The following is a 10,524-nucleotide window of genomic DNA, read 5'->3' on the forward strand; positions in this document are numbered from 1 at the left end:
GCCATCGTGTAGTCTATCGCTTAGCGCCCGCGCATCTGCTATACGATCCTTTAGTGTCCACCTACACGATCGACGATCGTCCAGCGCCCGCGCATATCTACACGATCATCTAGCGCATCGCTTAGCTTCGCGCATCTGAAATACGATCGTCGACTTCATCGTTTAGCTCCCCGCATTGCTACACGATCGCCTATCTCATCGTATAGCACTACCCATTTGCTACACAATCGTCTACCCAGTGCCTTGTGCTCAACATTTCGCTTTCATTGCTCTTGCTTACACATACCCAACACAAGGGCAACTCTTGGCAATGCCTCTTGCCAATACTTCAACAAATGTATCATATACAACAAAACTATTAATCAAATCGAATTTCAAAGGCCGTAAACACATAAAAAGGCCCAAATCTAGGAGTAGAGGGACATATTGAAGTGAAACTGCAGCTAGCTTTCATTGAGACATTTACACAAACAGTTGAGAGGCGTAACATAAGAACAAAAATTTTTATGAGTTTAAGAGAGAAAAGAGAAGAAGAACATATTAATCTGGACGAAGACGAACGGTGAACTTCAGATCTTCAGATCTGGACTTCAGATCGAACGAAGAGAGTGCGGGTTGCATGACAACTGGGTGCGGCGGCTGGGTGTAGCGGCGTGAGTTGCACGATGAATAAACCTGCAGGAAGCCAGATCTACACCACAACAGATTCTTCACCCACGATCAATGGCAAATGGCAAGGGTTTGGAAGTGAGAAGTGAGAAAGAAGAGGGTCTGAAATGGGAAGTGTGAGAATGAAAGGAAAAATAAAATACAGGGAGAGTGAAGATGGAAAAATGAAAAAAATAGGGGGGGAAATAGAAAATTCAAAATAAAGAGAGAGTGAGGAGGGAAAAATTAAACGAGTCTTTAATGTCAGTTTAAAACCGACATTAAAGGTACCCCTAAAACCAAAACCGACATTATACATCTGATTTCACTTTTTTCAACCGATATTGAAGCCCAAAATTCTTGTAGTACTTTTTCTCTAATAACCAATTGAGTAGAAGATTATTGGTAGTTTCATAGAAACTGTGAGATAAAAGGAAAAATGTTTTCCTAATTTTAGTAGTTGTTGTGAGAGTTTCCATTCTCGAATAGACTCACGTTTGCTGTCAAGTGGATAGGATTCACTAAACGATAGCTGAAGAGAGACCAAACAATCGTGGAATGACACTACACGATAGTTCAGTCAGTTAGTCGTAGCTAGACAATCGTGGGGCTTTTGCTATACGATAGTTTTCCTTCTTCTAAACGATTGGGTACTCGTCTATATGATAGACTTTTGTTATTTTCCACTTGCTCAATCATTTACATGATTTTTACTCATTCGGTCACTTCCTCTAACTAAGTCCACAAAGAGCCCACACTTCTAGATTCTCACACCGAGAATACCAAGGTAGCCATTATGGTGGTGTCTGACTCAACTCGACTGAGTCGAGGTTTTGGAGGTTGTTCATTGAGTTCGAGTTTGCTGTTGATCGTGCTGTATTGTGGTCGCTGTATTCGAGTATTCGTGTGTTGCAGTCTTAGAGATTGAACGAGTGTTCATGATCGAATGAGTAGTAAGATGAGTCTTCAAAGGTATGTTTAATCTTTCCCTTGATTATCTAGTAAAACATGCTGTAATTTCGTATGTTGCATGATCGATTAGTTTCAGTTTCTTGACTGTAATTGTGTTTGTTCAATTTCAATGGAATTTGGAACGATCATTTCGTTGCTCATGGAAATCCTCATGTCTGGTTTCCTTTAGATACTGGTACTACTAGACACATTTATAAGGACAAGTCATTGTTCATTACATATGCAAAGCTGGATAGTGATAAGTTGTACTATGGATACGACCCACTTTGTATTTGATACAAACATAATGATCCAACGTGTTCGTGTAAGTGACACATGGGTGGGGGTATTCTATACAATGTATTTTTATAAGACTGGATCGCACAATAGTAACCACTAGATGTATCACCATTGACTAGTTAGGTTTCTATTTTAATAGGATGACCTAGCCGATTTAGTCTTAATCTTGAGTATATTATGAACTCTTGTTCACGAGGGATTGACCTTTGATTTGTATGGGTGAGGGTGGTCAGATTGCCAATCCAATATGTCTAACATTTTGGAGACGAAACCAAGTGAGGAGTTGGGAATATAATAATACATGATAGAATTCACTCATTCCCTCATTGAGGATAAGTAGATGAGTGTTTCCTTAAGTAGTGTCTTTAGGACTTGAACAAAGGGCCTTACCCTCTCATTGACCCGAGAGAGGTTTCTATTTATTGGTTGGACTATATATAGGTTGTTCATTAGATGAGCATTGGTACTTCAAGACCATATAAAACGATAATTTGACCCAGTTGAAGTTACGAACATACATGAAGGACTAACTTACTAGTATTGGTCTATATCCGTGGACACAGAAATATATATGTAGTGAGAAGAGTGCAGTTGTGGATCTTTAGTAGAGTGTACCCACGGTTAACAAATATTAATTAACTTGGTTAATGAGTTTAAGCAATTAATCTCATATCATTGGAGCTTCTGATCTACAAGTCTACCAGGTCCACTCGTTAGCTCACTAGAGGATACTTAAGAGGGATAATTTGAATTGTTCAAATTAATTTGAGGAAACTATATATTAATGAGATTAATATATAATTAATCATGGATATGATCTATAACTAAATTGGAGAGCAATATTTGAATAAGATTCAAATTAATTCAAGTGAATTAATAAAGAGGTTTTGCACATATTCATGGAATGTATATGATAATTAAATTTATACATTAAATTGGGTTTAATATATAAGTAGTTATTTAATTATTGTGCAAATAAAAAATTAAATAAGTGTTATTTAATTAGGCTAATTGATTAAATAAGTGTTATTTAATTTGGTCAATTAATTAAATAAATGTTATTTAACTAATTCTAGAAAAGGAAAATATATTGAGAAAGATGTTTGATTCTTCTCTATCTAAAGACCCCCCATGGCCCTTTAGGAATGCACTATACACACTTTGATTGCATAGAAACTCTGACAATACACAGCTTCTTTGTGTTATTATACAGATTTTTCTCTAAGCCATAAATCCTCTCAACCCTCCAAAACACTCTTCTTCTCTTCCTCTCCCAATAGTTGGATACCACCTATCCCTCTATTGAAATCCCTAAGAATAACTAGGTAACTCTCGTGGTAGTGTTCGAGATCGCTCAAGGAGTTGTTCGTGATCAAGACCATTTGGAGATCCGTTCGTTGGAACCTTAGAGAGGATTGTTCATGTCACTTGGGGAATCTACAAAGGTAAGAATCGTTCTAAACTTTTTCCAAAAAAAAAAACATACTAATTTACGTGTTTATCTATTCTGTAGAGTATAACGATTTTATTTATTGTAAAAATCGAATTGCGGGATGCAAGACAATCTCTAACGAGAACACTTCCATTGCAACGGGATTCGATCCCAGTCCTTACAACGAGATGGTAAGAGATACTTTATCACATTCATTGATGATTGTAGTAAATATTGTCATGTGAATTTATTAGATAGTAAAGATGAAAATTTTAAAATTAAGATAGTTTCTTCACAATTTCTTTACAATAATTTTTATCCTCTTCAAGTAAATATTGAATCATTAGTCAATTTATAAAAACAAAAACAAATTTTAAAAAATTACTTTCGTTTTTCAAAACTTAAGTAGAATTTTGAAAATATTAGCAAGTAGATTACAAATTGAGGAAACTCATAGGTGGGAGTAGTGCCTAAAAGTGTAGTCTCCATTACATAATTATTTAATTCTTTCTATTTTTTTTTTCTTCTCATTTCTTTACAATGGTTTACATCCTTCTTAATAAAACATTGAACTCAACCAAATTCAAAAAACAAAAATATGATTTAAAAAAACTACATTAAATAATAAATTTAGTCACTGAACATTTTGAATTTTTAAAAATCTATGGATGTACTATACACAATAATAAAGTTTAGAGTTCCATCAGACATAAATTTTAAATTTATATTTAATATATCAATTAATATTTCAAATTTCAAAATTTTCAAAAACTAATTAGATGCAAAAATAAAAATTCAAAGACAAAATAACTTAAAAGTTTATGAACAAAACTTGTAGTTTAACAAAAGAAAATTACTTTTTATTTATTATTATTATTTTAGTTTACAAAACTTGAGTGGATCCTTTATTTTAATATTATATTTTGAAAAAATTATTAGGAAAATAGAATGATTTTAAAAGTATTTAGAAAAATGTGATAATGTAGCGGACATTCAAAAGATCGAGAGCAAGAGAAAAACGAAATAAAATTAAAAAAGGAAGTAGGTCAAAAGTTGAACTCTCGACCATGATGTTGTATAATATATATAATTTTTGCCTCTTGGAAATCAAAGTAGGCCTTTAACCGGTTGGTTGGGAACTTGGATCTTCAATTCAGAATGGAGTTCCCATTCCTTCAATTTTAAAACTTTAAAAAAACATTTTGTTTATAGAGATTTAATTTTTAAGAATAAAAATATATATGAAATAGAATAGATCTTAATTCAATATTAGCCTAAATTATGTACTAAGATTTTATAACATGTGATTTGAATCCCCACCATTATTATACTTTAAAAAAACTAAAAAAGCCTAGGTTCAAAATTGATTTATATGTTTCTATTTAAAATTGTTATGTTGATTACTTTACTTATTATTAAATAAGATTTTCATTTCTTTAATAAAATTTAACTTATCTATAAAGATTTTTATAAAAAAAAAAAAAAATAGTAATTTAATCTTTGTAGTTGTTGAATGAGAAATTTTTTATCAATCACAATGTGTCACATCATTTACCAAATTAATGACAAAATTACAAATAATTAAATTTTGGACTGAATAAAAGTTGACACGTGTCCCATTATTGAAGTTGACATAAATGGATAAATTCCGACGATGCCACATATTTTCATCACGATCGTTGAATTGAGTCAAATTAATTTGGTCCAATTTTATATTAATATTTAGGTTAAAGTCCTATTGAGCCTAAAAATAGGCTTAATTTGACCCAATGGCCAATTAAAAGAATAAAACAGAGCTGTATGAGTTTTTTTTTTTACAACATTGGTATTGAGCAAGATTAAGTTTAACATAGATACAATTTTCAGGACTTGAGGATAATGTAGACAAGGAAGTTGTCATGAGATATACGCGAACATTCATACTACAAATGATAGATTGAAATTTGTTTTTTGAAAAATCAAAACACACTTGATGTTAGTGTCATTGTTAGCCAATCTCCATGAAGCAGGACGATATTCTTGGTGTGGAGCGTGTTTGGTATGGTTGTATTGTTACTTTCATGAAAGTTTAGGGACTAAAAGCGTTTTCTAACCTTTTATTAGTTGATTTAATTATGTAATATTAATTTATCCATTAATTTTATTTTGAGCATTTGACCAAGCTATAATTATAAACAACTAGTGAATGATCGATTTGCTTATATTGATTATATTCATGGACATAACTTGTCCTACAATGCATAAGAGTACATTTTAATTAACATCAGATTTTTTTTCTAATTCTATAACAAATAATAATAATAATTTATTTTATCTATCTATACTATTTAAAAGGAACTATGGGGATAAACATTTGATTTTCCTTTTTGCCCCTTTGAGTGACGGATTATAGAATTATCATTCATTTGATTTCCCCTCTTAGCCCTTTTAGTTGATAGATATAAGAAGATCCTGATAATTTCACATATAAACTATTAAATAATTTTTTTTAAAAAATCTCATATTAAATACTTTACTTTTATCATTCACATAGATTTGGTTTCAAATTAGGTTTTTATTTGATTTTTTTTTTTAATCAAAACTCTATCAAATTTTGTTAAAAACCATTTTCATGAAATTTAATCAAAATTTATTTCAAAAGATATATTGGTTACCAAAAGAAAAAAAAAATCCTATTATCTAAAAATTAAAAATAAAAAGATCTCAAAATCTATCCTTTTTCACATTTAATTCATATAGGTTCAAGAGATAGATTAGTTTAGAGACAAAAAAATAGAAGATTGAGTCGCTTGTAAAGGATCAAGATTTAGACCTTAATTCAATATTAACATAAATTATATGTTAAGGGACCATTGTATCAAATCATTCACTCTTCTTATATATTAAAAAAAATAAATGATTTAGACTCATTATAGCAAAAAGTAGATTCTTATGTTTATGCTTAAACTTTTTATCCTAATTACCTCACTTAATAAATAAGATTTATATTCATTTATTTCAAATATTGTCTATTTATTTTAAAATTCATCGAGCAACAGTAGCCTTTGTAATATCGTAGATGACCACAACAGGTCCTTACCGTAAACCATAATAATGAGAGATTTATTAGATAAAATTTAAAAATTGTGTCTAATAAATCTCTAAAATTTTAGTTTGTATCTAATAAAATATAACTATCTAACATATCCATGAACTTTCTATTTTGTATATGATAGGATATTACCACTAGAGATTCGATCTCTTCAACTGTTATTATTACTCAATTTTCAAATATTTATAATTAAAATTATTATTGGTTCTTAATCAAATCATCCAGCAAAGATTGTGTAGGTAAAAAAATTGTGTTTCTTTTTAAATTCATAGAGGAGATTATCATGAATTTTTTTTTAAAAAAAAAAAGTAAATAATGATATTTTCGTTAAAATTAAAGCTTGAAACTAACCAGATTAATAAACTCATTGAAATCAAAACAAATAAATAAGTCCGTAGGTTTCAAAATGTTACCATTTTATCCTTGACATTTAAGTTTTCTTTCAATTTGATCTCTAGATTTCAAATTTTATATTTTAAACATTGATTTTTTTATTAAATACTCATTTTTCATCTTTAGTGTTAATGTATATCACTAAATTTAAATTAATTAAACGAATTATAATTAATTAAGTTTCACTATTTTTCATCACTTTTAAAATTGAATCTAAAATTTCACTTCATAATTATTTTAGATTAATTGTGATTAAAAATGTAAATTGTTTAATCTAGGGACTAAATTGAAACAGAACTCAAATCTTAAGTGTAAAAATGTAATATTACTTATTTGAGATTTTATGTTTATAAGTATTGTCAATTTAATTTAGTAATTAGTAACTATTCAATTTTATACTTGTACCAAGCCATAAAGTTTTTATTTATAATATTTGCTTAATTTTAGACTTTGCCATAATTTTTTAACGTGTTTACATTATGTTTAAGGGTATATAATATCTTTCTCAAAAATATATATATAAAATGATTCAATTTGAATTTTCTAAATTAACTATTGATTTAAGAATATTAAAATTTTGACACCAAAATCTTTTCACTTTTTTCTCTCTAACGAACTATCATTTCCCATCATAAAATCAAATTGAAATTAGAACTTCCAAAAAAAATAATCAAAAGTTGACAAAATAAATTCAAAACCAATTGACCCATAATATATGGGATTTATAGTTAATTAAATTGATTTGATAAAAAGTGAGAGAAATGAAGAAGAGAAATAGTAAAATAAAGACGAAGAAAGATTGAGAGAGGATAGAAAAAGAAAGGAGAAGAAGAAAGAGAGAAAAATGTAAGTCATTCCCCCTTTTTTTAGCCAACACCATCAACCCCATTCATTTTTCACCTTGAATGAGTCAAAGCCCCCATCAAGGAGGAAAGAATCAGTCCCATCATTTCTTCAGCTATGAATCATTTGAAAAATAAACGGATTCGTGGGGAATTAGAAATCCACTACTACGGATTACTTTTAGGAGAGATTGCCCCTGATTAATGTCACGCAAGGAGCGGGCAGCTGTGGCAGAGACAACAGCAAAAGCACTAGTCTCCGTTGAGGGGACGAAACCTGTCTAAGATCCTGTGTGCCGGCCCCGGAGACACGGTCGAAGCACGCCCAGTGTGCTTCTTTCACGACATGCTCTGGTCCCGAGTGAGGTGCACCTACCCACTCATCAATCACGGTTGGAGCTGTAGTAGAGGGAACAGGAGGGCGGGCCTACTTTCCACTTTGTTACTATGGAGCCGGGCCTTGGGTAAGCAAGTAGTACGTCTTTCCACCAAGAAGATATTGTACAAGTTCGTGAAGAGGGCTGGACAAGTGGAATGAGGCTCTTTATGCTCTTAACCTGTATCAGCCAGTTTAATACTTAGTGGGACTAGTATAATAAACTTTCACTTGAACTGCCACGCCCCTCCCCATGCTCCCCCGGTCTGCTTACCGAGGAATAGAAAGGTCGAGCTCAATTACATCGAGCCTCATTCCACTTTTAAAGCCTGGTACAAGCCAAGCCCCTTCGATTCGGCAACAAGAGAGGCGATCTATATAGAGATCGGTGAAGCGAGCCCATTAGGGGTGTTCTCACCTGTGCTATCAATCGAAATCCCAATCAAAGACAAGTTCTACCAAGGCCAGGATCTAAAGTTCCCTATTTCTATTTAAAATAATCCTTAGGACCATGCTGGTCGAGCCCTTATTAGTCAAGCTTTGGCAAGTAGTTACATCAAATAAAGGAGTTCCCACTCATTGCCAATTTGCTCTAAATAGTACCATTCGCTGATGGTTAAGGTTAAATACAGTGGACTCCGGACAAACATCGTGAGAAGTTGTCCAAGTTGCCTCTTCGAATAGGAATCCATTTTCTGAAAGATTCTGGCTTTCGTGAAACGAGGAAGAGATGCTGGTGATTCAACTGCCCGAGGCCAAGAACCAATGCTACCCAGCACCTACCACTGAAGTTAGCCTTCGCGCTGTCTCCTTCTGGTAATGCATGAGAGGTTGTCTTCCTTCCACCTCTCTCTATCGCCCGTCTAGAACAACCCTGTGCAGGGAGTGGGGTGGTTTCTTTTAAAGAAAACTATTGCACACGCCCCTCTCCCTATCGGTCGAGCCGCTTCGCCCCTCCGTGTTGCAACCAGACGACTCCATCTCTCTCTTGTATTGTGTCCTGAATCCTCAGTGGGTTTTCCTTCCAGGACCGGAGAAGGTCAAACTCTGGGCGGGCTACCGGGTTTGTGAATCAATAAAAAAAGAGGTTAGGGAGATTATTAAAAATTGGGAGATAAGAGAGAGAATATAAGTATTAGAAAACTATAATATTTTTCGAGTACCACGTTTTCATATATATATATTTTTAAAAACAATATAATTTCAATTTTACATTTTGAAAACATCACCAGAAAATGAATAATAAAATAAAAGAAAATCCATGAGTAGAAATAATATCTATAAAGTTAATTTCAAATACCAATACCCCATTCCATAACAATTTCATTTTTAGTTTTTTATTCTTAAAACTTATGTTTGTATCTTTCCAATTTTTTAATCATGGTTTCATTTTCTGTTAAATAAACACTTAAAGTTAAAATTCTAAAAAGAAAAAAACGTGTTAGTCAAAACTATACTTTTTTTTCTCTTTCAAGACTATTTTCTAAAACATTAGTAGAAAATTGGATAAAAAACATAAAAACTTATAAGTGAAAATAATATTTATAAGTTTAATGACATGTTTGAAAGTGATTCTAAAATAATTAAGATCACTTTTGTCATTTTCAAAATCTCTGAAAAATATTGTCATTCAAAATAAATTTTAATAGTATAAAAATACAACTAAAAGTGAAATCAAACGTGGAATTAATTTTGAGTGAATGTGTGTGCAAAGTGATTTTAATATGGAGAAAACTGATTTTAACCATTTCAACGTCACTTCCAAATATAACTTCATGCCCAATCGGAGCCTAAGTTTTCAAAAATTACATTTAGTTTTGAAATTTCAGTTCAGTTTTCTTTACTGGATACCTATTTAGGCATCATGGTATACTAAATTTTAGTTTGATTTTTATAGGTAATGAAATTAAGACTACATGTTGAAGTAGCAATTGTAAGCTTGATTTTCCAAAGTAAAAAATCAAAAATAAAATAATTGCCAACCGAAACAAATAGTTATCAAACAAAAACTTAAGACCTATTTGATAATCATTTGATTTTTTTTAATTTTTAAACATTAAGTCTATTAATACTACTTCCACCTCTAAATTTCTTCTTTGTTATTTATTTTTTTACCAATAGTTTAAAAAATCAATTCAAGTTTTGAAACTAAAAGAATAATAATAATAAAAAAAACTTGTTTTTTAAAATTTGGCAAAGAATTCAACTATTGTACTTAAAGAAAGATACAAATTATTGTAGGATATGTAGAAGAAATAGACATACTTTAAATTTTTTTAAAAAAAAAAAAAAATCAAGTGGTTACCAAACGAGAACTTAGAAAATCAAACCATCTAAAAATTCCCTCTATGACGTTCTCATATGATTTGGTAAGACAAATCATGAGAACAAGGAAAACAAAAAAAAACAAAAAACAAAAAACAAAATCAAAACACATCCCACACAAACATCAAGAAGACATTGCTTGTATGTTTAGAAAAGCTTTCCAATC

The sequence above is a fragment of the Benincasa hispida genome, chromosome 12, assembly GCF_027475165.1.
Source record: "Benincasa hispida cultivar pf3 chromosome 12, pf3_genome.v1.1, whole genome shotgun sequence".
Lineage (NCBI taxonomy): Eukaryota > Viridiplantae > Streptophyta > Magnoliopsida > Cucurbitales > Cucurbitaceae > Benincasa > Benincasa hispida.